Source organism: Coloeus monedula, assembly GCF_965178545.1.
Source record: "Coloeus monedula genome assembly, chromosome: 5".
Taxonomy (NCBI): Eukaryota; Metazoa; Chordata; class Aves; order Passeriformes; family Corvidae; genus Coloeus; species Coloeus monedula.
Genome location: NC_138785.1, coordinates 27,610,085 through 27,636,652, shown reverse-complemented (window position 1 = coordinate 27,636,652; position 26,568 = coordinate 27,610,085). Strand labels below are relative to the sequence as shown.

The window sequence follows — 26,568 nt, the reverse complement described above, 5'->3', positions numbered from 1 at the left end:
AATTTTAAAGATGTATTTACAGGGCTTGCTAAAACAAGATGCTGAATCAACATCCTTCATAAAAGAACTGCTCTGAACTGAATAAGCTATAATTGCACTTTTTGATTCTGAGATGGTAGGCAGTTTGTGAAAACAAAGTTATTTACTAATACTCATTAACAAAGCTTTCAGATGGCCTGGAAAGCAGAGAAGCATATCATGCTCAATCTACAAAAGAGGGAGATAAAATCTGCAAGGAAGCTGGAAATAGAACTGCTTACTGCAATTCATTTTCGTCCTCTGGTTCTGTAGGTTCACTTGCCAGCACTTTCCTGTGGCTGAGTATTTAGTCTGCAGGCACGTTTGTAATATAGCTATTATTCAGTTGTTCAGAACTTAATGAAAGGTATTAATTTGGGGTTGACTGAAACCCTGATCTCTTACCAATATTTCCCAAATATACTCATGGTTACCAGATTATTAGATCCTCATGGTTACCAGATTATTAGATCCACTATATTCCCCCTACATTGCCCTGGAGGATGTCAGACCAGCTCCCAGAATTAATCAATATCTTGGGAAAGAGGAACTCTCTGGATTACTGAGAATTTTGAGCTATTTGAGCTGCAATTCATGACACTGGGCATTTGAATTTTTACTGAAAGCAGAAGGCTTTAGGGGTACTTTTTGCCTCAGAGTTTATTATTAGCAGGTGCTCTGCTGATGTGTCCTATATTCTTGACACTCATCAATTAAGGTTATGATAAGGGAGAGCCTGTGAGTGAAATACTGCATGTGCTTCCCTGCCATCAGCTGTTTGAGTCTGACCAGGAAACTGAACCATCAGGTAGCAGGAAAAAGTCTGAGGGTCTGAAAGAAGCAGCGACAGCTTTCTGTAAGGTTTGGATAGATTTCCTTGTAAAATCACTCACTATCAGAACTCAGGTCTCCATAGGGATAAAGGCTGAGATTGCCTCCTCAGCCTCTTTGGGTAAGTTGTCCTCCCTCTTAAATCTGAACCCTCGGACTGATATCCTCAGTTTTCACCCATGCCTCTGAAAGCTTTTTAAATCTTTCATTGTGGCTTGTTTTTTTTGTTTTTTCCAGGTCCCTTTTCCTAGGTATTAGATGCTAGGTAAGGGATGTTGTTGCCACTAAAGTGGAACATACTGGTTGGTTCTAAAAAAATGAAAAATGCTAAGCATGCAGCTTTTTCTGTTAAAAAGAGCAGCAGGGCTGTAGTACCCAGATCTCACTCATACATTAAAAGCAGAGGGTCTTCTTCTAATGTGTGCATTTTATTTTGGTGGTGCTACCTGGAGAAGGTACTGCTCTTAGGAAAGAAAAGGATTGCTAGGCAGGTTATGTGCAAAATTCACCCCAGGAGAATGATGAAAGTCTCTCAGCCAGGTATTTGCCACAGGTCTCGTTCTGTAGGGTGGCCTGCCTGAAATATAATGGAAAACTTGGGTCAAGACAGAGAGAAAATGGATCACTTCCTACCTTCGTTGCCTGTGGCAGAGAGTGAATGGCAGTGACTAAGTTGTCTTCAGGTCTGTGCTGCCTTTAAATCATCAGTATCTACCAGTTTCCACAGGTTCCTTTGACTCCTCTCCCTCCTGTCTGATATATCTGGCTTCTGTGCTAGCTAGCTAGCTATGCTGAAAGAAACAGCTTTCAGTGGCATTCCAGCACTCGTGCTGGCTGTGCTCTGCTCTTCTGCTGGGAAGATGTTTCCTTGGACTCCATTGGCAAGCCCTAAACTTTCTACTTACGTACTGGAATTACTGGTTTACAGAACAGGCTCTCTGCATTGCTGCTATGCTTCGATGGTGTGTAAAAGGCACAGTTGTGCAAACTACCTTCTTTTAGGGTACATACAGGATTGGTATATTAATTGTAGCCTCCAGATGGCTCATTCCTCTCTCTAGCTCACCTCTCTTAGGCGAGAAAGCAAATTGTATCCTAGTATGTGCTCAAGTAGGCAGGAAATATTATAGATGCCACTGTTTCTTCATCCATGAAGAAGCTTTTAAATATTTCAGTTTCCTTCTTTTTGCCTGTGTAGTTGCCAAAGGTCTAAGAAAGCAGCAATTTTAGCTTGTAGCATAAAATGTCCCTAATTAAGAGGGTAGCTTGCTGTGTTCTTCTTCGTTGCTGCTGTCTAAAGAAATTATCACGGCTGTCATCAGCCATTTCCTCTTATCACTGCTGGTTCACAGCATGTGAAACTGAGAAGCATTGTATCCACTAAAATTCAAGGAGTGCGCTGCAGTCTCTCTCACGAAATGAAATCATACTGTGGCTTGTTTTCTTCTTGATATCTTTCTTCTTATGCAGCATCTTCAGTTGACACTTCACCTAATGCTCCCTAATGTAATCCCCTGATGTACTGTCAAAAGTTAACGTTTTTTATAGTAATATCCTGGCATGGAATTCTGCAGGTTTTACTCTGGCGAAACTCTTGCTGAAGGCAATAGGGAGGCTGGTTACTTAAGGACTGAAATGGGACTGTGAGAATTACAATCTTTTGTCATATGTGTGGTTTAATTTCTGCGTCTGACTGGGATGCTTAACTTCAGTGTGATACTTTTGGTCTTCTTTTCAATTAGTTTTCAAATGAGTAAGAGCAAGTTGATAGGTATTTGATGAGGTTAATATCAACTCCAGCATTGCAGTGGCTGAACTTTCAGCATATTGCAGTTTTCAGACATTGCCTTCATGAGACCATCTGTCTAAAGAAATGCCTCCTTCTCTCTATTTTCCCTGTAATTTTCTCCCGATACCCACTCTTCTCTATCACTTTGAAATCTATGCTTAACACTCATATACACTTTGGGATTCAGAGCTAGATCAAAACATTTCCTTGGAAATGGAAACTGGCTATGGAAAATATAACACTGTCACATCCCAACACACAGATGGGACAGTGTGAGCCAGGGCTAATGTGGCTCTGGCTGCAAAAGAGAGTATGAAAAAGTGGGAAGAGATGTTCATGTGGGTGGAGCAGGGACAGCATCTTTTATATGCATGCAGGTATGTAGATAAGGATATTTTCAATAGAGAAGCCCTTGTTCCCTACCTGCCCCAAAGCTCTGTACAGCTTCACGACTGTCAGCCTTTCACTCTGGCCTGTAGTGCCTCCTAGCCTCAGGCCCCTCATCCTAGTCCAAGCCTCCAGCTCATGCCTGTGCAGGAAGGGCATGTAGCTTCTCCCTGTCATCCGTGCCCCCTGCCTCACTCGCAAAGTTCACAGCCTCTTCATTGTTCTGCCACAACTCTTTTCCTATCCTAGAGCCACCTTTTTTCCCAGGCATCCCATGTCCCATCCTCCTGAACCTCTGTGTTCCATGCCATTTAAGATGCTTGTTCTCCCTGCCTCTCAGTCCTTAAGAGCTTCCCATAGCTCTTCGATCCTTGCTGTAATCTCCTCCCACTGTCTTCCTCACTACAGCCCAGTGTTTGCAGTCTGAGAGACAGGGGGCTCTTTGTTCTCTCCTGGAGTCTCAGGTTCTTCAGTGCAAAGGTCTCAACATACTTTCTTTTTCCTCCTTATTGTATTTGAAGGCAGGAAAGTAGGGCAGGTCCAGGGTAAACCAGGCACATACTAGGTTTTTTTGTGTGCTGTAAAGGGGGATCGCTCCAGGCAAGGTCAGAGAAAGACTAAGCCAAGAAATATATAAGCATGGTACTTTTGTGGTTTTTTGGTTGGTTTTTTTGTTTTTGTTTTTGTTTTTTTTTTTTTTTTTAGAAAACATAGCCTGTTCTATTTTTCTTGGCAAACAAAGTGTCCAGTATTCAACAAATATCTTGTGAACCAGCTTCAGGCCCAGAGCTGCTTTTGAACTGTTTGCTGTGATTCTTCATGTGCTCATTTCTTTGTGTTACCACTCACATGGTAACATTTCTGATTCTTGGATGAATGATGTTTTCAAACAAAAAGAGGGATTTGGACACATTACTTTTGGTTCAGAGCTTTTCATGAATGCAGACATATGAAAATGTCTTACATCAGTGTTTCCTGGATACTTGCTTTTAAAAGGAAGCTTACATGAATGGAAGTTTGTGAAAAACAGTAATACCGAGACAGTACAATTTTACAGGAGCCAGGGCTGGTGGTTAATTTCTCAGAGTAGCAAACTATGATTCAGAGCACCACAGAGCAGAAGCGTGAGCCTGGCACAGACTGAGTGTATGCCCACATTTATGGGACATGGTTGCCACAAAAGTATGACTGAAGACCTTGAAGTAGGATTACAGTCAGGAGGAGTGTGGGGCTTACCTGCTGTTTCACAGTATATTTTTATAAGAAGCTTGAGCATTTGGCTGCAGTTGTGTTTCTTCCCCTGCTCCAGTCCATAATGTCTGCAGCACTCAGTGGACCCCTGTGAGCTAATTCACCTCTCTCAGGTTGCAGAAAATGGATGTATTTTTTCACAGGGCAGTTTTCTGTCAGGCAATGAACTGTACCTATTCCCTGGGAGTCCCACAAGTGCCTCAGTGCAAGGTAAGAAGTGTGGGTGTTCACTCAGAGGGGAACAGGGGCCTCTGAAAACAGTCTAATGTTTGTCTTTTGAAATTATGTTCTTCTAACATTTGACCTTCCCTGATGAAAACCACCGGGGCATATGCATTGCATAGTGTTTGTTGACTTGCTGCTTAATGAATATGAAGTATCCAGCCATTAACTCCTGTTCTGTGGACTTCATGGCGGGAAAAAGGAATTACCATTTCATCTCACTTAGAAGGGAAAAAGCTGCTTATGTCTCCATCACCAATGTGCTCAGAATGAGTTTATGTGCCCCAGGCAAGCCCAGATCGCTGGAGTCACAGATGTAAGTGAGACTTGATGGGAAAAGTGACTTAGTTATGCTTATTCTCCTTTTATTTCCTGGGGACAGCCAGGGGCTACTGCAGTAGTGAAAACAGAAGCAGCCATGGGGCTTCTCCAACGATGACATCGAGGTTATAATGCATTGTGTTTTTGTCTGAGCTACGTTTTTTCTTTCTGTGGAAGAGAAGTGATACATTATAAAGCAAAATACATACATTATGAAAAGAAAAATACCAAAAGCACCTAAACAGCCCTCTTCTCACCTAAGAGTTGGAGCAGGCAGCAAAAGATTATCACATGGTATCTCTTTGGAAGATCAGCTGACAATTATGTGCCTTTCTGGGGGGGGACAGGCTTTTGCCAAACTCAAGCCACTGGGCACCAAGCTGAAGTGCTATGATAAAATACATAGTAAGTGAAGCCAGACCTACTGAGTACAAGCTTAGCATTTGAACCCAGACCCAAGGCAGCTGTTCCATGTGCTAGCTTTGAAATGCTGGAGATAAAATGATTCATAATATCACAGCTAATCTGTCTTTAAAAAATGAGTTATTGTCAGTGCCAAAATCGACATTTTATTTCATTGAGTGAACTGAAAGCTTCACCTTGAACTCCTCCAGGGGTAGTTTTGTCTCAGTTTATCAGACTTGTGGTTTTCAGTCTGTACAAAGCCTGCCACCTTGTTTGCATCAGAAGATTCATCTAGAACTTGAGTTGTGACCAACTAGAAATCTGCATAAACATATTTAAAATCCTACACCAAGTGGTACAGTGTTAAAACCAAAGGTCAACATATACCTGTGATGAAACCCAGGCTTGTTAGTCTACCATCCTGAGCTTCTATCATTTAGGTAATATCACAGATTCAAATTAAATGGAAGGTGCATTTTCCACCCCAGACATCTCACTTGTCACTTTCTCAGTATTTAAGCTGCAAAAAACTGGTTGAAAAACAGATTGCTTTCAACTATACCTTTGCAATGCAGTGCTCCCAATACAACCACACTAGACTGGATGGGAGCAGAGTTCAGACCAAGAGAGATACACATTCTACCACCCACTGTGCATCACAACCTGTGTGTCACCGGCTAAGGAGGGACACTTTTCCCTTGCTTTAATGAACATGCAATGGCGTTTGAAAAAACCTTTCAAGTGTCTATATACAAAGATACATAACCAGCATAATCAGTATCTAAGTTGCATCCTACTCCACTCTTGTCCTACTCATATTGCTGACGTAGTTGATCTTGGTGAGAAATCAATATGGAAAATAACAGGGTGGTTTTGTAGCTGGCATTTGAAAAATATCCTAAATGGAAGCTGCCATTTTTCTGAGAAGACAAATTGCTCCTAGCAGGTTGTTCTTCCTATCTGATCTATTCTTTGTTGTAGTCTTTCTACAGAAAATTTTCTCACCATCGAAGTGATGAATATCTTCCACCGCCATTTCTCCAGAAATCTAGGATCCCTGTGCTCAGGAATATGGTGTTTGACTGCCCCAAAATTCATGGAGACAGAGTGTGAGAGTGTGAGCATCAAATGATGCCTTAGAATCAGGCAACAGTGAGGGGACACACAGCTGTCTGGAGGCAGGAGCTGTGTATGGACAGTAGGTTGCTGGTACCTCATAGGGATGAGATAAAAGAGGAAATGAAAAATACAAAAAAAAAAAAAAAGGAGAAAAAGTTAGTGAATAAGAATGAATGATCCCCAGAGCCTGAAAAATGAAGGGTCATTTAAAATTGATCTTCTGTTTTTTAATTTTCTTGGGGTTTTCTTGCGGAATTGTTATTTGTGAAAGCCACCTTTGATGTAAATGGACTGGTTTTTTGAGAGAACAGATGTATTGAAGAGCACGTGAGAGATCAGTGTGAATTAATGCATTTTCTCCTTTGGGGGAAAAAGCTTCAGTCAGCACAAGCATCACAAACTGAAAGTGGTTATTTCCACTTACTCTCCTCTTTATTACCATGTCTCACCAAAAGGAGCGTTCTTATTCCAAAGGTAACAGTCATTCAATTTGTCCTTGTACAGTGGGGAGAGGCCTACATACCCAGCAAACCAAGCAAGGACTACTCTGCTGTGGCCCATGAAATAATTTCTGTCCCCAAACCTGTAAGTCTGCTCTACCAGGATCAGGTTCTTTGGTATCATGGAAAGTATCACTAAAAACATGAGGTAGTCAGTTCACCCCCGTTGTTTACTAAGTGGGAGAGTAACTCAACTGTTACCAAACCCTGCTTATTGCTGTTTCAAAAAATAATATTATTTGCCTCAACTGACATCTGTGCATTTTGCGTGTTTTGCTGCTTACTACCTCGACAGGAGGACAGAATAGAAGAGTAAAAATGCTAGAATGTAGGCAGAGTTGGCCAACTTTGGTAGCAGCTGAGCTGTAGGGCACATGAAATCTCTTCTCATAGGCCTCTTGTTTGTGTGGGGTGCTCTGGTGTCTAATAAAACAGCTGAGTTCATGTGTAGCCTTTTACACTGGATCACTGGATTGTATGTCACTCATCTGGACAGCTGCCTTTTTTTCACAAAAGCTGTAGGAATATAATACCTCTGGGATCTCTACCTGATGTGACTGAAATTACTCAATGGGTTATTCAACTACTGGAAGGAATTGTGTCAGCACGGGCAAAAATAAACACAAAAAGTTAATTCATCATTTCCTCCATTGCTTCAACTGACTAGAAAGCCTTGTTTTTTGGGTTTGGTGTTGGTTTTTGTTGTTGTTGTTTGCTTGTTTGTTTGTTGGGATTTTTCTAATCATTCAACTGCTTTTGGCTTTAACAGTCCAGTTGTGTCAGTCCTGATCCAGGTACAGGATGAGTTGACAATCAGCGCAATCCTGATTGTGCCAAGATGAAAAACTGAGCAAGTGACAAGGCTCAGGACTTTTAGGCAGAGTGGTTACAATGGTGTTTTTATTTTGTTAATGACTCACTGTAGTGATTCACCGATGCTTTAGTGAAAGATGCCTTGTTTAGAGAGTCTTACTGTTCAAGCAGTCAGATTATTCCCAACAGAAAAGCTTGAAAAAGTCCTCTGCTAAAACTTAACAACTAAATAAAACTTGTTATTTTAAAGAACATACATATAACAACAACTTTAATTTTAAGCAATGGCAAAACTTTTTTATCCACCATAAACTTGTTTTCTTGATTTTTTTTATTGGGAGAAAAAATGTTCTTCAGTTCTGACACAAAAGCCATGAACCATCCCAAAATATAGGTGACTCCTTAAGCCTTTGGTACTTGAATTTAATCAGGGCACTAGACCTTTAAATAGATGAAAATAGGGGCTGAAAGTGTCTTCTGGGCTTTGAGCCATGGACTTTCATGGGGTGTGTATCAAAACTTTGTTTCTGATACTTTTGGTAAAATGTTCATTCTTGTAATGAACTGCTTGAACCATCCCAGAAGTTCCCTATTAAGCAACTGTCCACTGGCTCTGAGTGGACAAAAACCCACCAAAACAAAACCTACGAACACATTAGATTTGCTTCCCACCTGGAAGCATTTAGAGGATGTAAGGGGATCAGCATTCACTTCCCTGTTTATAAAAACCAGGTTGTTCTAAATGACTTGCTAAACTGTTGAACGATTTCATACAATGCACTGGATTTTCCTGCCCCTTTTCAGAGAGGCTGTTTGTGCTGGGAGCGAGGGAGGGCTGCAAGGTCGGTTTGTTTCCACAGCGGGGAGTGTGGGGACCCGGCTGCCACTTTCTTGAGTGGTGGGTGGTGCTCTGGGCTGCTGGACGCTGCCTGGGGGAGCAGTCGGGCATCTGCAGACGGGAGACAATCCCGGCATGGGGCCAGCTGTTTATTTTCAAAGCCTTTGTACCTCAGGTTACTTGTAAGGCTGATGCTTGGGGAGTTCTGCTAAAACTGGACTGTGTATGTTCCCTGCTTTGCCTGTAATTTGCAGTTTATGAAAACCAGATGGATGACTCAGTGCTGTGCGAGTTAGGATAGGAATGGGATCTTCTGACATAAGAGCAGCTTTTACAGAAAACTCTTGAGTTAAGAAGATTCAGGCTCAAGCTAGATTGCTTCTTCCCTCCCCCCCCCCCCCCCCCCTTTTGTCTATTTTTACTGCATCATTGGTATGTGTCCAAGGAAAGTCGGCCATATCATTTGGAAATACAACGGGATAAAGTTTTGACTGTCCGAGCTCTTCAGACTGAGAGACTCCAGAGTAAATGAACTGGGAGAGAGAGAATTAAAAGGAGGGATTTCTTTAGGTGAACTTTTTTGGTTGTCTGCTCTGCCAACAGCAGTGTAAAATAACGAAGAAACTGCAGCAGTCCTTTCCCACTGTCTTTCTAAATAATGTAAGTTACCCTTTCACACTCATCTCTAACTGTTCGTGTGCTTTTTCTGCTTTCGGATATTTTGTGAGAGCAGTGGCTTTACAGCAAGTGAGCTCTTGCCAGGAGCTCTGCTGTGCGAATGAGTGAATTGCTTTGTCTTTCTTTTTCTTTTTTAAGTCAGGGTGGTAGCGGGGAAGCCGAGCAGTTTGACACCACCTTTCTTTGACAGTCGTGTTAGCTCGGCTTTAGATGGCTGTCGAAACCTTTAAATATTTTCAGTGTTTGTGCAGAAATTTGTTTGTAGTTGGCAAAAGACAATAAGAAATGTTTTGATTGAACTGTGCATGTCAGGCTTGCCGTAAAGCAGGCGTTTCAAAGGGGACTCTGATGCTATGTAAAGAGGACAGGATGTGACAAGGGAAAAGAAATGTTTCCTGCTCTTAAATATTTAAAAGAAATAATTGTAACAGAGCCAAGGGGTTTGCCTAGGAAAGAAATAGTGATGTTTATTGAAAGCAAAATAATGACTCTGTAAATCTGAGAGGACAATGCCAAGGTCTAATTAGAAGAGACAGTTTACTTTTCAGAGTTGTTCATTTTTGGAAGCTGGAAGTTGGCATTAATGTTGCCATATTCTGTTGTGCTTTTGTGAAGAGTAACTTGAGCCATTACCTGGTGCATAGCTCTCCATAGGTTATTGAGATGGGTTGATTACTCTCCTTTTGGTTCATTTTACTGTTTTCAAAATGCAGTCTAGGCAGACTGCCAGGCAGATTGATAGGTTTAAGTAAAAACAAGGGATTATAATTATAGATAATATACCAGGTAATATACTAAGAATAAAACAAGAAGTAGACCAAGAAAACGACCCTTAACTCAAACATTCCACATTGTTGCTTGTGTGAAAACTGAAATTAAATTGACTAGCGATAGTAATGAGGGCTTCTAGATAATGTGAATATTTTTAATAAACTTGGGAATATAAACTGTATGTCTTGAAAAGCATATTAAAAGGTTTGTTTTGTTCAAATCTGTATAAATTTACTTATTTTCAAGCTAGTCCCATAATTTTCTGGATAGTATCTAAAGCCTGGAGTGGTTATAGAGAGATGGTACCAGAAAGCTACTGCACCTGGTCTTGGGACTGCATCATTCTGCTCGCAAACAAAGCCAGCAGGAAGAGGAGGTTATTCCCTGTTTCCAGAGAGTTTGGGGGAGGAATCAGTCTGTTAGCTGCTGACAAAATGAAATAAGGCTTCTGTACTTTGGCTCTCATCCAAAACTGCTTACCATAAACCAGGGGTTTCCTCAAACTTCTCAGCAAAGCATTTGACAAACTTGAGTGGTGAAGAAACTCCCATGTCTGATCTGGACCTGCAGTGCCCACAGTTTGGTTATAAAGAGCAGGTTTGGGTTTTCTTCATCCAGGGTTCATTTCAGTCCCTGAGATTCATCCTTTTTCATGAGAAATGGCTTTCATAGGCCTTTAATAATTACATCTTTGCTTAGGGAGAAGGCTACACAAAACTTTTCTTCAAGGAGCATTACTAACACATGCTGCTCAAGGGCCAGAAGGAAACATTAAGTGGGTTTTATGACAGAACCAATTCTAGATTTGATTATAGGGTTTCTGGGAAGAGGGAAGGATTAAAATCAGGGAAACAATTATTTCAATCAACTGGGGAAAATCTTTTGATTTCTGTATGTAATGTCAAGGGAGACGGTGAATGTATCCTTCCAGACATTTAAGGCTTTGGGGAGATGGTGGGGGTGTGTGTGTCTTAAAAGTTCATCTTTTTAACGGCATTGATTTTTCATGAAATCTTAGGTTTGAGGATATACATTTGAGACAAGCAGTGTCCATGGTCCATGCAAGTGCTGTCTGAATTCTGCTATGTCCAGCAGCATGCACAGTGTTTGGAACATTAGACCTTACCTGGACAAAGATGATAATTCTGCTGGGGGATTTCCCCAGCCCATGATACTATTCTTTCCTAGTTTTAGCTTGAAGGTCAGGTTGTTTACTGGAAAATCCCAGATAATTGGTGCTTGAAGCCATCATGAAAACATGCTGGGCCTGTCTTTGCCTGATAATGGAATTTCATTAATTCATAACAAAACTAGAATTTGGACAGCATATGTAAACACAGCAATGCTCCTGATTCCTTTGAGGAAAACTAAGGAATTAAATTAACTGAAAAGGTACTGGGTGTTCTAATCCAGAGAACAAAGTGTTGTGCATTGCTATACTGAAGCTGAAATTTAATCATCTGCATAAAGTATTAAAGATACACAGTTTTGCAGAAACATGTAATACTGTGTCTAGACACATGAACTATTTTTATGAAAACAAAGGCACAATGTACAGTAGGTTAGGATAAATCCTTGAGCCACATGTAAAAGCCTTTGATTTGATCTGCTGGCAAGCATATTGTCTTATCAGAATTAAATGTGTCTGAGGGTACAAGTGTAGCTAGTTTGAACTATTTTTTTTTATACACAGCAGCAAGCATATATTACTCCAAATAATAAGTTCAGTTTATAAATAATGTTCCTTAATACAATTGCATTATATAAGGGAATAATATTTTAGATTTAATTCGTTGTTTTCAGGATAATGCAGTATTCTGTATTATAAAATACCACTAATTCCAAAACCGTAAAAATTTTGTCCTGGAATTTTGCTCATCCATATTTTGCAGGGTAGCATACGTGAACTTGCCTTTTTCAGTTACTGAAGAAATCCAGTGACTCTCAGATTGCAATCCACTGTTGCAAATGCTATACTCGGCTGACACCTTCATCAAAATTATAATTATCAATAATTATGTGCTATTTCCAGAGACTGCAGGTTGTGGTTATATTTTCTGTAATGTTTCCTGGTAAAAAATAAAAGCTGGGGAGAGCTAACCATGGGAAATGCATGGCATTAGCTGTGAAAAAAAACTAGACTAAAAAAAAAAATCAATATTTGTTGGAAGAAATCAATATTGGAAAGGAAATAACGACTATTTAGAGGTTTTTAAAATAGTGAATGGAAAAGAACAGGGCTTAGCAGACACATAAATGGACTTCACCTATCTGTATCTCCATTTTTGACAAGTTACTTTTCAAAACATGCTCCTTCTGTTAGAATTGGACTTGCTCTTCTATTTGTTATGTGACATGAATGGATTGGAGGCAGTCCCTTGGTGTGCTGTGAGGTTTGTATTAACATAAAGGGAAGAGCTGCTTGGTTGCAAACACTTAACAAATGAAATTTGGAGGAATTCCTGTTTTGTGCACAAGATGTCTTTTTCTCCCTCTTCGTTTTTGATCAACTGAAAGAAAGATCACCTTCCACTGAACAAAACTCAGGCTGACCTTTGGAGAAATTAAAATGGAATTTTATGTCAAACTTTCTGAATGGTTTTATTTCTATAAAGACCATGTTTTATTTCTGTGGTTTAAATAGATAAATATTTATTGTATAAATTGTAACATTAAAGGCATTTGCCTTTGTTTTCTACCACAGGCTGTCTAAACATTTTCTGTCCACAGTCTGTAGACATACCTTGGCATTGCATGTCGCTCCTTCTAATAATTGGGATGGCTGGTTATGTTTGGATTGGGCATTACTTATTTTGAAAGGTGATTTTAGCTGGAAGTCAGTTGTTTAGTTTGATCAGAATTAACAGTTTGTAACTGGAATACTACACAGAGAAACAAGTGACATAACATGTCACTAATGTCCCATGTGGGGACAGCCAAGGATCTAGTCAGCTGAGAAGTCTGCTGGCAACCAGGCAGCCTTCCTACTTGCTAGCTGGACTTTTGGGCAAAAGCTCAAAGGTAAATCCCATTCAAAAGGAAGAATTGAAATTGGAAATGCAAATAGAATGTATTTCTTCAGGTGCTGAACAGGTAGATGTAGCAGGTAGATGTTAGCTGGCTCTCTACATCTGGCCACTATCTAGTTGCAGTAGGGTTAAAAGAGGCACAGCTAAATTAAGAAGAGACTAATCATAGACATGTGAAAAATGTTAGCAGCATGTATTCTGGCACTTCTTACATTACATGGTGACCCTGCTAACACAAGAATCAAAAGAAACTCATGCTGAAATGGCTGTGATGATTTATTGTTAAATATTAAATCTAGGCGGTAATAAGAACGTGCCGTGCCACTGGAAGAAGAGAAGTCACTTAAAAATTCACTGTTATCATGTATACACTTAATGTTCCCCTGGAAGAACTCCAAACAGCTCTGCTTTTTATGGTCAGCACTTTTGCTCATGTGTAAAAGTATTATTCGGTCTCACTTTAAAACCATCTGAATATTACCAGGTTTGGATGCATTGTAGGAGTGGTTAATTAAGTGGATGGTGATCTTCAGTCATTATGCCAAGGTGGATGCTCTTTTTGAAAGAGACATAAAGATCGGAGTAGATGCAGTTACTTTTGATTAGATTTTAAATGCTTGAGATGAATATTCAGCAATTTGCTTGCTCCTAATCCAGTATGGATTTGTCTTGGTGTTATTAGTCTGCTTAAACATGTGTATGATCAGTTTATTTATGGGTGACTTTCTGTTCTTTTGTCATGGAAAGCTATTTGTTTTGTGCTTGCCATGAGCTTCTGTTCTTGATTTTTTTTCTTGTAGTTCTGGAAGCACAGAGTGACAATCCCCCTCCACCCCGCCCCTTTTTCTTTGTTTTAATGGGTTTTGAATGCTAGTTTTGAGGCTACTCTTTCAGTGAACTTGTAATGTGGAAATTTGTCATGCCTGGACTGATGGCTTTAAAAAAGCTTTCTGCAAGGATCTATACTGTGCCTGCCTCCTTCTACATCAAAGTTCAGCAGAACCTGGTTATTTGTGAGCTTGAAGGTGCACTCTGTCTACCAGTGTGTTTTGTGAAGTGCTCATGAGTTGATTTAGCAAGGAAAGAACAGCGTCCAGATTATTTTGAACTACATAACTCTGACTAGTATGAAAACATGAATGTGCAAAATGCTCCTGCACCTTTTGCAGAACAGAAGCCCTCCAAAGTAGTGATGGAATCTTGAGCAAATGTGCTTGAAACAATTGCTTACAGAAAAACAACAACAAATTGCACTCAAAGGATTGTGCTGAACTTGGAAATGCTCTTGAAAAGATCCCAACAATTATGGGGTTTTTGTGCCTCTTAATGCATTAATCTCTGTAGTGGTCCTTGGAGAGACAGTATGTGTCCCATATTTAGCCCCAGCCATATTTGGCCCATTATCTGTATTATTAGACAACTTGCATATACTGTGAGAAATGGGACTTCCAAAAGAGCAGGTGCCAGCAAGTTCAATGATGTCTTCAGGGTTCCTTGGTTCTTCTGAGAACAGCTGTAAATTGCAAATACTGTAAATCCCACTACTTACAAATTCCTCAGGAATGAAAATGACCCCCAGGAATAAAAATGCAGTACTGAGAAACAAGCCATTCACAGTGTACATAAACTCTTGAAGAGGAAAAGATGCCATGGTTTCTCTGCATTCACACAGTTGTCTGGTTTGCTTTTGCTTCTGCTTTTTTTTTCCCCCCCAGTGAGGAAACAGTATTCATGAAATTCCCTTCTACAGCTTTCTCTCCTGTAATCCCTCTATTGGTGGAAGTGTTAATGTAAACTTTAAGGGATTAACTCCCACAAGATAAGCTTCTGCAGGTGTTGGTTTGTTTTTTTTTTTTATCTTGAAAGCAAATTTCATTTGATATCTAGAACTCAAGTAATTGCACTGTGCTGAAGTTAGGAAACCTAGGGCCAAAAAGTCAGGTAGAGCCACAGATTGCTTTCATATCATGAGTAGTTTTTTTGTCCTGAGTGTTACTCTGACACAGTACTACGATTTGGGTTAATATGTGGTCTTTCCAAAGTGCTTTTAAGTTTTAGTGGACTCTGCAAAGAACTGGTTCTTCTATTACCTAATTTTTAGTCTGCTGTGTGTAGTTTTGGGAGCAACTGCTCTTTGTGCATCTCAGCTCAAAAAACATAAGAAAGAGATAAAATTAAGTGTTGCACCATGAAGATTTCATTCTATTTATCAAATATACTTTTTGTCTTGTGTCTAAAACAGCTGGAAATAAATTTTGGTTGAAAAACACAAACATGTTCTGAGATACTTAGTTCCTGACAAATAATTTTGCATTAATTTAAAAAGTAATCCTTTACATAAAATCTCTCCGTGGAGATAAGTGCAACTCTTTATAACACAGAAAAAAGAAGACATTAAGTGTTGGAGGACTGTTCTATAAGAATTGCACTACATGTTCTGTGTAGGCAGAGAACCCCCTCATCCCTTAGGTTCCTCATTCTAATTAGTTTTTTATTACTCCATCCTATAAAAATGAGTAAAAAGACAGACTAGATTAGAGCATGCAAAAATGTTTGTGTATATAAGGTGGATTTGGAAAAAAAATAAATGAGTAGTTCCATTTCCTCTGTTCGCACAGTTTAAAATTTTTGTTAGTCTTATCAGAAGCTGACATATTACACAGTCTTGAATGCAATTAATTGTAAAAGCAGGAAACTTTCTTCCCATATTTAACTTTTGGGATGTGTTTTTATCTGTGCTCCTGAATGGTGACCTTTATCCTCTGAACAGCCATCATTGTTTCACCTCTGGGATGTGCTTGTGCAGAAGGCCTGCTCTGAAGATGTGCACCCTCAGGAGGGACCTCTGATGATGGAGGTGGGCAACTTTTAAATGAGAAGAACCAGGATAGTGATCTAGGCATGATTTCCCCAAGCTCTATGACATTACTTAAAGCAGATATTAATAATCCAGAGTACCTATGCAGAGAAACCAGAAAAAGGAAACACCACTGGAAGTCTCTTTTTTTTCTGAAGGATAAAATAAATGTGAAAAGGTAAGAGAAGGGAGAAGAGAAATGCTAGGTTAGTAATGTATTCACTATGAAAAGGTTCTCTGCTTGGAGTGATGATTAGTCGTTCACGGTTGTTGGGAGTCTTGTTTGTATGACCTGAAAGGGGTGTACCTGCTAAAAGTACTCTGTGGCCCTGAGTGACATTCCTCACAAGGCAGATGTCTGAGGGATTCTTTTCACCTGACATCCCTAAATGGCCCAGCTTTGCAAAGTGATAGAAGCAGCCATGTAGAGCCCTTAATATCCATTAACTATGCCAAAAGGGAGTGACAGCTCCTGTGATGTCTGCTTTGAGTAACTTGAAGGTTTGTCTGGGTCAAATCAAAAGTAAATCTAGCCTAGCCTTATAATTTAGATGGTTGCTGACAGTAGATGCCTGCAGAAGAGCATAAGAATGGATCAGACATATCATGGTACTCTTCAGAATGATCTTTTCTATTCAATGATTTACGCTTCCAGTTCTGCTCCTGGTAGAGGTGGTGTCTTTAATCAATTTATTCACCATGAATTTGTCCCACTCCCCTCGCATGTCTGTAAAATACTAACAACTGTAGCAACCCAGACAATGGGTTTCACAGCTCACAGGGTGAAGAATCATCCAGCGCATTACTGTTATTTGCAAAAGAGGCTTCTCCTCTGTGGCCAATAAAAAGGAATAGTAAAATGCAATAGATACAAATAGTGAAGAAACAATAAATTGTGAATAAAATCTAACTCAAGAGGACAGTGGGCTCCACCTTCCAAAAACCTAATGACTACTGTTTCATCAAGCTTGCAAAAGCATTTAAGTTATTTGAAATACATCCTAAGAGCCGCTTACTGTGGAATCTGAGTTAGAGAAGTTCAGTACCTGAGGTAGGGCTGTCTCTGTGTCCTGTTTGTAACTGGTTTTCCACTAGGATTTCTCAATTTCTCAAAAGCAGTGCTTATAGCTGGTTACTTTACATACACCTCTCATGGGTTTTATCACTTATGATGTATAATCTGTTTCAGTAACAACATGTTGCATCTTGTCACAGTCATCACAAGGACTACTTCTAAAATCTCAGGCAGTTCTTATGTGCACTCATGGAGTTTGCAAAGGAAGGAGGATCTTAAGATCTGCTCCTATTCCTGACTGCAAGAGAGTCATGCTATATAAGCCACTGTCTTGCACCTCTTTTTTAACAAACATAGTCCATATCTAAATTGATGGCTGGCTATGAAAACTTATTCTGTAGTGTACAAAGTACTTAGTGTCACAGATACAGTTAAATAGCAACAGTCTTAACTGTTTCGCCTTAAGATGTGGGATACCTATGTTTGCACAGGAACTTGTGTGCTGTGAAGCAGGTGCCTATCACAGCAGGATTCTGGTACTTGAAAGAGATTTCCAGGTGCTAATCATAATCCAAATGATAATGTGGTTGATTTAAGACAATACTGGTCTTATCTGTCATGATGCCAGGTTTTTTTCCAACTTCTTTTTTTTTGTTTAAACAGACGGTTACATTCACATGGTTATTATAGTTTCCTATACTGTCCCCTAATTTGCTTTTCATGTACACAAAAATGTACTGGTTTTCCTGTAAAGTAAAATGGATGTCTTTTCATGTAGAAATGAATGTCCTATATATCCCAGTTCAGCTTGGGAGAGTCTTAAAATTGTGGCATATGACTGGTTCTGCTTTATTCCTCTTTCATTAGCTGTTGCTTCCTAGGTTGTGATGCCAGTTGAAAAGACTGATATTTATGCAGGAGCGTATGTACAAGCTCTCCTGCGAATGTAATTTTTGTGGAAATCTGATCTACATCGGAGCTGAGCATTTGCTTATGAGCAGTCTGGCAATGCCCCATGATGGCCTTGGGCATCTGGCCTGAACCTGCAGTCTCAGAGAAAGCTTAGGAGAGTTGTTTTTGGAGATGAAGGATAAAGGCAGATAACTTCGTGTCATGTATAAAACCTCGTACCTCAGGGAGAAGGCTTGAGTAAAACCTGGGCTGAGCCAGAGTAGCTGCTTGGTAGGACTGTCTGGGGGTGCTGCCCACTCAGGGCTTTGCAGGCAGGTAACACATGTTACTGTGGCTGTGGTAAAACTCTGCTGTGGAAGCACATGCTGGGAATTGATGTATTTCTGCAGGCAAGGCACAAGGTGCAGGGAGCACTTAATCCGTGCTGTAGAATGTTTCAGCTATTTCCAATAACAACACTTCTTTAAATAGGAGTGTTGGCATGCAATCAGCAAATGAGTGTCCTTGCTGAGGACTGGAAGGACGTGTTTACTGGGTGAAGTTCAGCCATTGGGTGTTTCCAAGTTCTGAATTGCTGGAGCTGACTGCTGGGAAGTGAAATAGTGTCCCTGTGAGTGCAGAGGTGGAGGACACAGCGTCACAGCTAGCATGCTCGGGCTCAGAGCACTTTGAGCTCCCACTGAGAGCTGTAGATGGCTTTTTGCTATGGTTGTTTGGTCTGTTCAGCTCCTGTGCCCACAACCATTGTTCAAACCCACAGAGCTCCTTTTGCCAAGGTTGCCCTGACATTGTTTCTCACCACTGCTGGTGCTGCCAGACTACCTGCTGCACACAGCCGTGTGTTTGCCTACTTGCTGTGGAAGTTCAGTGTTGCACTTTTGCCAACATAAAGAGCCTGCCTGGGTAAACTTTTGCCTGCCACTTAACGCTTGAGCAAAGTTTTCTCTGAACCCAAGGACAATATAAATGTATAGACACATCGCTGCGTTTTTCAAAGATACTTTGGTTCAGAAGAAGACTTGGCAGATATAGACGTTGCTGGGCTATGGACAAGAAAATGAGGTGGGTACTGTTCAACAGCTAAGGTAAATATGGAGGTGCAGCAAGCAATATTTTGGTTTTTAAACAGTATAAGTGTTGCAGAGGATGTGTGCCTGATTTCAGCCTGCTCACATGCTGGAGAGGGGCTCTTTTTTTCCCCTCCTTAATTCTTCTCCTAGTATGTGGTTTTGTGCTTAGAAGATGACAATTCCTTCCCTTTCTGCCTCCATTTTTGCTTTTTTAATACTTATATTCTATCTGCTGTTTCTTGCTGTGAGCCACCTAAAGTGTTTTGGGTTTTTTTCCCTCCTTTCCCTCCTGGTTTGTGTTTCATATGTTGTATTTAATGGGAAGTGGGATTTTTGAAGGTTCTGAGAAAAACATTCTAAAGGGTTGGCACTCCCTGAGTTAATTTTGTGAAGAAGTTACATGACTTGTAGTGATTGCTGAGTGTTGCCTTCTCCCTCGCTGATTTGAACTTCATGCTAGTTCACCAAAATCCTACTGAAGTAAATGGAAACAACAGAGGGACTTTATGGTGGTCATCAGAGAATGTGTGACTAAACTCCAGCACCTGATGTGTATTACCTCCCCTAAAGGGAGAGGTGCAGTGGACATGCAACGTGGGGCAGATCCAGTCTCAGGAGGGAGTGGAGGGGATGATCTCTACAGTCTTCACCACACAGTTCAGTACCAAAAGCACTGAGCATTTTCTGCTTGCTTTTACTTGTCTTCCCCGTTGCTCAGCAACCGTGAAGAAAATGGCTAGAGCATTTTTCAACATACCTTATATCTAACAGTATGTAGAAAAGATCAGGGACCTCTTTCCAAATAGATTCCTGATTTGCTCTACTGCCTGTTTTCCTGCTCCTGGAGTGTTAACAGTAATTAGTATGGAGTCTTCATGGAGCACTTTTATTTCAAGTAGCATTTCACAGCAGATGTTTATGGAAGCAGCAGTGTTTTGATGTGCAGTTTTAATTATTTGTCAGTTCAGCTTGGTTTTATTTGAGCCTGTGTATACCTCTAAAGGCTGAACAGAGATCTGTCAGCGTTCACAAAATAGGTAGACCTAGAGAGTCAAAAAAGTGCAATTGTAAGGGTGATAGTACCAATAGGGTAGGGTTTTTTCAGTAGAGCTACTCTGACTCACTGCTTTGGATGGCAAATGTACAATTTAAAATTCTTTTACTTTTGACTGTACAACATCTAGCCCCTGAAATAATTACTTCAACATACCTCACTGCAGATTTTTTTTTAGGAGCTCACCTGAGAATATGATATTTTATTAAACATGGAAAGGGCCCTAAATTAGAGTTCTGATGCTGTAATTTAACCTGATACTTTTATCCTATTATTTCCCTTGGTGTGTCCTTTTCCATTCATTTCCTACCCCTTCTTTCTGAAATCTCATTTTTGAGAATTTGGGGTATTTGGTTGAGGATTCATGGTTGCCCACTGAGGCATTGTCCTTGCATGTGCAGTAAATTCAGTGTGTTACAGCTGTTTTGTGATTTGTTGTGCAAGACCCTGACCCAGAATGAGGCCCTGAAAACCTCAGACAGACAAATAGCCTCTCAGTTGGTGATGATTGTGTGATCACACAAGCTCTAACCTGCCAGACTTGTCCCTTGGTGTGTGCAGGGCAGCCACCAGCAGGTCCCCTCTCCTTCCAAGGACAGGACAGCTGGGAGATGGGGTCTCTGGGGATAGAAGCAGGATTATTCACCTCCGAAGGGTGGTGGAGAAGGGGGTACTGCAGAGGCATAAGTTTTGGGGATGAGGAGAGAGAAGAAAAGTAGGTATTAGATGCCAGCCATAACCTTCCCTCTACAAACTGGAGTATAAAGCATTAGTATGGTGATGTCTTAAAAGGTCCACCCATGTTTCAGGTGCTCACCCTTTTGTAAGCTTTGATTACAGGCTGGGGAAAGGAGGAAGAAAAGAAGGAACAAATCATTAAACATGTAATGCTATTAAGCAAGGCTTGAATTTGTAGTAGTGGCTTCTATTCCTGTTATTCCTGTGCCTTTAGCAGTTGAAAACTTTTAAAAGAAACCTAATTCATGATATCTGCATCTGACAGTGGTACAGGAGGTGACCCCATTGCCATGCAAAAGGAATGATGGAATACAGAGCTTGTTTCTGGTGACTGCGGAGCCACCTCAATGGCAAATACCCAAATGGGGGAAGAGACAGAGTAACACGAAGGGGAGAAAAGCAGTTTGTGTCTGGTGCTGCCTGACTTGCAACTTCAGTGGCAGAGAGAGGCAGGAAGTGCAGTCCTGCCAGAAAGCCTCATGCTGGCTGAGCAGGGAGGCCAGGCTGTCCCAGCCGTGCTGCAGTTGTGCTGCAAAAGCCGCAACCTTGGCAAGCTAAACCGGGCATAAGCAGAAGGTAGAAGGAAATAGAAGGTGGCAAAGTCACAGGAGGATGGATGCTGGGCTGCTGGGAAAATTTCCAGCAACCCAGCATTACATCCCAGGCAAGTTGTTTGCCTCCCAGGCTATGACAAATCCCTTGTGTTGGGTCACAAGCTCTGGGAAAAAGCATCTGCTCTGCTGGATCATGAGATGAGGGAGTGACCATGGCTCACGGCTGTGGCTGGTGGGGAGGAACCAAGACCTAGCAGAGCTCCTTTTGGGGCAGACATGCCCTCTGGCTTTTGGCTACGGACATGCCCTGTGCCCTCCACAGCGGGAGGAAGCTGTTGCTCTTCTCAGCTAGTGTGAGCTACAGCCTGGGCTTCTGGAGGATGTGGAGTGAGGGCTGGAAGTTGCACTTGCTCTCTGGAAGCTGCTGGATCTGCGTGGGTGCACAGCCACAGTGGGGAAAGGTAAAGGCCACTGGCTCATGAGGAAGACTAAGGCCCTTTGATTCCTGGTGTAGGCATGGCTCCACAATGACAAAGCTTGGCTGTTTCACCCCACTTGCTCTCCTGGCAACAGGGTCAAATTAGGGCTGTGTGGAGCTGGGTGATGGCTGTAACAGCCCATCCTCTCCTGTATTTGTTATTCCTAAACTAATCCTCATTTCCAGCATGTTGGCTTTGGGTAATTGATTTCTGGTCTCTCACACCTCTTCAGTCAGCCTTAATTGCCAGGACTGTATTTGCTGGTGATTTAGTTTGAACGAACCCAGTAATTTTTTTTCTGCTGACCTTAAAATCTCTTTTGAACAGCAGTGTGACTTAAGACTACTCCGTTCAGTCAGTTTATAGTACAGGCTTCAGTGCAGACCATTAATCTTAACTTGGAGTGTTTGGATGATTTATTTAATATTAGAGAAGATACCAATATCTACCTATGGCCTGTAAGTTAACTGTGAGTTTTTTTGGTACCTTACTATTTATGGCCTCCCTAAGAATATGAATTTAGGTTGTGTTTGGAACAGGGAAAAGAATAAGTTATTCAAAGCCCAGGACGTTTACAGGGAATGACAACAGAAGCTACATCACTCTTCCATGGCACTATGAAGATGGCATGTACTATGTATTTTCTTCTCCAGAACTTTCTTCACTGGTCAGCAGTAACACAGATAAGTCAACAGCAACAATGAAATGCAGCAATTTTCTGAGGAAAAGTAGCCTATTCTTTTTTACTTAAAAACAGAAAAACAACAAACAAAGTGCAGCATATAATGACCATCCCGACTTCCAGCTCCAAGCACAAAAGACATACACATACAATAAACCTGTTCAGAGTCTGGTTGTAACTGCTATGGGGGTAAAGTGCAAGATCGTTCCTGGAGCTAAGAATCCATTTCCTCTTCACTAAGGAGAAGAAACCCACATATCAACATGTAACAAGTAAAATCTCAGGGGGAATGCTATGGCTTTTGTCTCATTTTCCTTGCCACAGTAGCACGCTTTTGTTTTGTTGAAGAAGCAGGATAATTTGTGGAGTATCAGCTCATTGTCAGCAGGCAACTTCTCAGAGTTAATGATAAGGGAACAGCACTTTGAAGCAATGTCTCATTTGGAGGTGTATATCCCTGTGAGAGTGGCTGCAGCTGTGGCTCCAGCAGTCTCCTCTGGCCATGAGGTATGTTATGGGATCAGTTCTGTTTTGAGGGGTATGCAGTCCTTACTACTGACCATAAATGGAAATAGTAATTTGAGTGATACTGGTCATTCTGTTTTAGTGTATGTAAATGTGACCTTTGAAATGAGCAAGGGAAAGCAAGCAACTGTATGATGTCTGCATGCTTCTGGCCGACAGTCTTCCACTTCAGTTCTAGGGGTGCCACTCCTGAATTTTCTCACTCAATTTTTGTTTTAAGTGTCTTTGTTCCAGTGGTAGAAACAAAAGGCCTTGGATCTTCTTGTTGTGGGAGTGAAATCTGTTGCTTGTTCTTTGCAATAGGGATTTCCCACACAGTGTAAAAAGAAAACTAAAAAAATCCCCGAACCAAACATAAAAAACTCACCTCTCCAAAAACATGCCTGAAATCTCTGGCCTTTTTTAAAACTTTGAATCCTGCTGTACAAATGCCTTTTGCTTCTGAATGTTAGAGCTAAAATGAAACACCTTGTGCTCTCTCTTTGAGTTCAGCACATGTTAAGGGAATCAGAGGGACAGTATTTTGGCACAGGCACCCCAAACCCTAATACATGCACGCACGCTGCCTGATGTTTCATTTCAGGTTATAAACTGGATTACAACATGCCTTCACCCTGTGGGCACTGTCCAGGGAAACCAGGCTGGATCTGCCTGATGCATAAAATGATCTGGCTAAATGATCACCAAGTGGAAAGTAAAGGATGTATGCAGAATTTGTATTTTTAACAGGAATTTAGATTACATTTCAATCACACTAGATGATTAATAATACTATTTAGCTCATCAATTCAAGAATGGAATAAATATTATATTCTGGAAACTGTGCTTAAAGAGCATAGGACAACATTTTAAACTTCTAAAATAACTTTATCTGTCCTAATTAAGTCAGGGTAGCAAGGAGAGTATTTAAGCCCCACGCGTTTTCTTCTTGATGCAAATGGAGCTTTGTGTTCTTTTATTTGAGGGAAGCTTTGTTAGCCTCAGTTAGCTGAAATACTTGCATACGATTTCATTTATTCAAAAGAAAAGATACACTGTATTTAGAGATGCAAATACTACCTTGGTCTGCAAAACCCACCAGCTGTTATACTGGAAGACAAAGCTAATTCTATGTTGCTTTACTTCAGTGGTGTCTGTGTATTCACAAGCATCTTTTTAACAACCTTCTCTGCATAGCTGAAAAATAGCAGGCACCAAATTTCTTTTTGATTTCTTTGGTAACAGCCTAGTAAAATCAGAGTTGATCTATGAATTTTAAAAAATTTTAAGCAAGTAAATAGATTAGCTATGATAATACACCTTTGCATTAATGTTTATAGAAAAGCTGAACAGTCTGCTAGCCTTGATTCTCAAATTCCTTGAATATGAGTTTACTAATTGCTGCCTTGAATATTTGACTTGAGATGGAGTTGGGTCAAATATACGGCTCTGTGGTACAAGAAGCTGCTGCTGGTTTGTGTGTCACTAGCACAGTTTCCTGGAGAGGCTCTTTGCTTCTGCTTTAAACATCTGGAGAGACACAAAGAGTGTTTGTGGGGTCTTTTGTTGCTTCTGAAAGTTGGAGTAGGGAAGAATTATGTTCCAAGAAATACCCTGAATCCTGGAAAAATCGGAGTGGAATCATTAAGTGTTAAACTTTATCTTCTTTATAAACGAAAGTGCTTTCATTTTATCTCTGGCAACTGTCCTGGTAATGGATGTTACGTAATATTTACTCTCTCCTTCGGAGTTAAATCCTTTTTCCGTTTTGTGAGTAATATTTGCATATGTATTTCTTAGCTGCATTGACATGCCAGATGCACAGTGGTAGCTGTCTCCGCCTGCTAATCCTGTAATAACATTCTGGTGACCAAATTCAATGGCTCTGCGCGGAGCCTCGGAACAGCTGATTGCTGAGTAGGGAGGAAAAAAAAATAACCCAGCGAATCTGGTTGCAGCTCTCTGCTGCATCCCCATCCCACAATCCCTTGCACCATTTGCTGCAGTCTTTCTACACAGGCTGAGTGAGAAAAAGATGTGCTAAATAAAGATTGATTGGTTTGAATCCTGAAGGGGTCTCCCACTTGTAAATGACCCAGGGAGGAAAAAAAAATTCATGACGACTTCACTGGGCCTCCTCTTATTCTTCCATTTTTCTTTCCACCTGTCCTCTTCATGGAATGGAGCGTCATTCCTTAGAGCACAAAATCTCTTGTGCATCTAATAATGACTGTGCTGTGATAGGGATTCCTTAACAGTTTTATGCGTGAGGATTGAAATATTAACAGACGATGGTTTGTTCGTTTGGATTACTGCGGAACTGCAGCTCCGTCCCTGCAAGGATTTTATCCTCAGCACTGCACTGATTAAGCTATTTTTCTACAAAGATGGGTAGGTCTGAAATGCTCAAGTTTGCTCAGTGTTATTCCTGGTGGCTGCTGCTGGGTTGCTCCTGTTTTGGCCCTCGATCGTTCATTACATTTCTGCATGCTGTAAGAATGAAGAGGGTTGCTGTGTTTTAAGCAAGGCACTAAGCTGATTGCAAGAGTGGGAGAGAAAGGAATGCAAATTTAGCTTATCAAGCCTTTTACACAAGTGGACTGTGTGGCGGTTCTGATAATTAATTTGCTCAGTGTGTTCTTATCGGCTGATCTGGGGGCTGCTGCTAGAAATGGCTTGAATCTGTTCTTTATTCCTACAGACTGTGGACAGGTGATCTATCTGTTTTAAGGACTTTTAAGCCTCAACTCCCCCAGTCCTTGAAGCAACATTATTGAGGGTTCCCCACCCTTTCTTATGGCTCTGGAGGCCTAACTGTTCCTTTGGAAACGTTGCTATTGGAAACCTATTCATTCATAGTGCATGAATAGACCCTCTAGGTTGTGAATACCATTGATAAGAAGAGGATGAACAAGCAGCAAGCAATTTGTTCTCCTCAGGCTGTACTTTCAGGCTAGTTGCAGCTCTAGGTGGGTTGATTTCAGAGACAGCAGTGTATCAGTAACACAGAATTCTGCTCTTTTAGGAATAAAATCCTGTGAACAGTTACTTGATTCCCCAGTGTATTTTCTCGGCTGGGAAACTAATAGGGAATTTTCAAGAATTCCAAAGCTCATTTGAGGATACCTGTAGGAAAGGTGCATTTTTCTATTACATGTCTCTGTTTACCTGAAACAACTCTTCTGGAACTGTCATTTGTTATACATAATGTGATTTTTTCTTTACCCCCTTTTCCAGTGCTATAGGAAGTTCCTTTCATATGGGTGGGGCCACACCCTGTCTTCGTTCCTGAAGGCATGCATGCATGGAGGGGCAAAGCTTTCCACTAGCTTAGAGAGCCATTGTTTTCTCCTTTCTTTGCTGTCTAGTATATTTTAAATGAAAATCGATGGTCGTACCTCCAAGCAGAAGGAAAAGGAGTTATGCTTTTTCTGGGGTGGCTGGGAAGATAGCGATCCTCGAGCCTCAGAAAAGTGACAAAGGGTGTACATTTCAGAACCCTTTACTGCACTTGGTTTAGCAAACCCGAACTTGGTTTTGAATGTGTGTGTTATAGATAAATGGGTGGGGTGCAATGTAATAATTGTTTGGTGCAATGTTTCCTAGTCCTTTGGCTTTGCATTAAATTACGAAGTGTAACTATATGGAGAAGTGATAGCCTTGTTTTCGAAGCTCATGCTTCAGCTGCTCTTTTTTGATTGAGAGACATAATGAACCTCTGAAAAGCGCTC

At 40.9% G+C, this 26,568-nt stretch overlaps 1 protein-coding gene across 7 annotated transcripts in view; it reads left to right on the top strand.

Annotated features, from left to right (window-relative positions):
• The window catches only part of TRIM2 (tripartite motif containing 2), a 71,496-nt gene that overhangs the window by 2,032 nt on the left and 42,896 nt on the right, over positions 1 to 26,568 (top strand). For 3 of the 7 annotated variants that reach the window (XM_082282229.1, XM_082282231.1, XM_082282225.1), the window contains exon 1: positions 8,975 to 9,154. The exons of 2 other annotated variants lie outside the window; for them this stretch is intronic. The gene's annotated coding sequence lies outside the window, so the exon portion shown is untranslated. Of the gene's footprint in view, positions 1 to 8,974; positions 9,155 to 18,388; positions 18,819 to 26,568 lie in introns of those variants that run through there. 2 more of the 7 variants (XM_082282228.1, XM_082282227.1) reach the window with 1 other exon arrangement.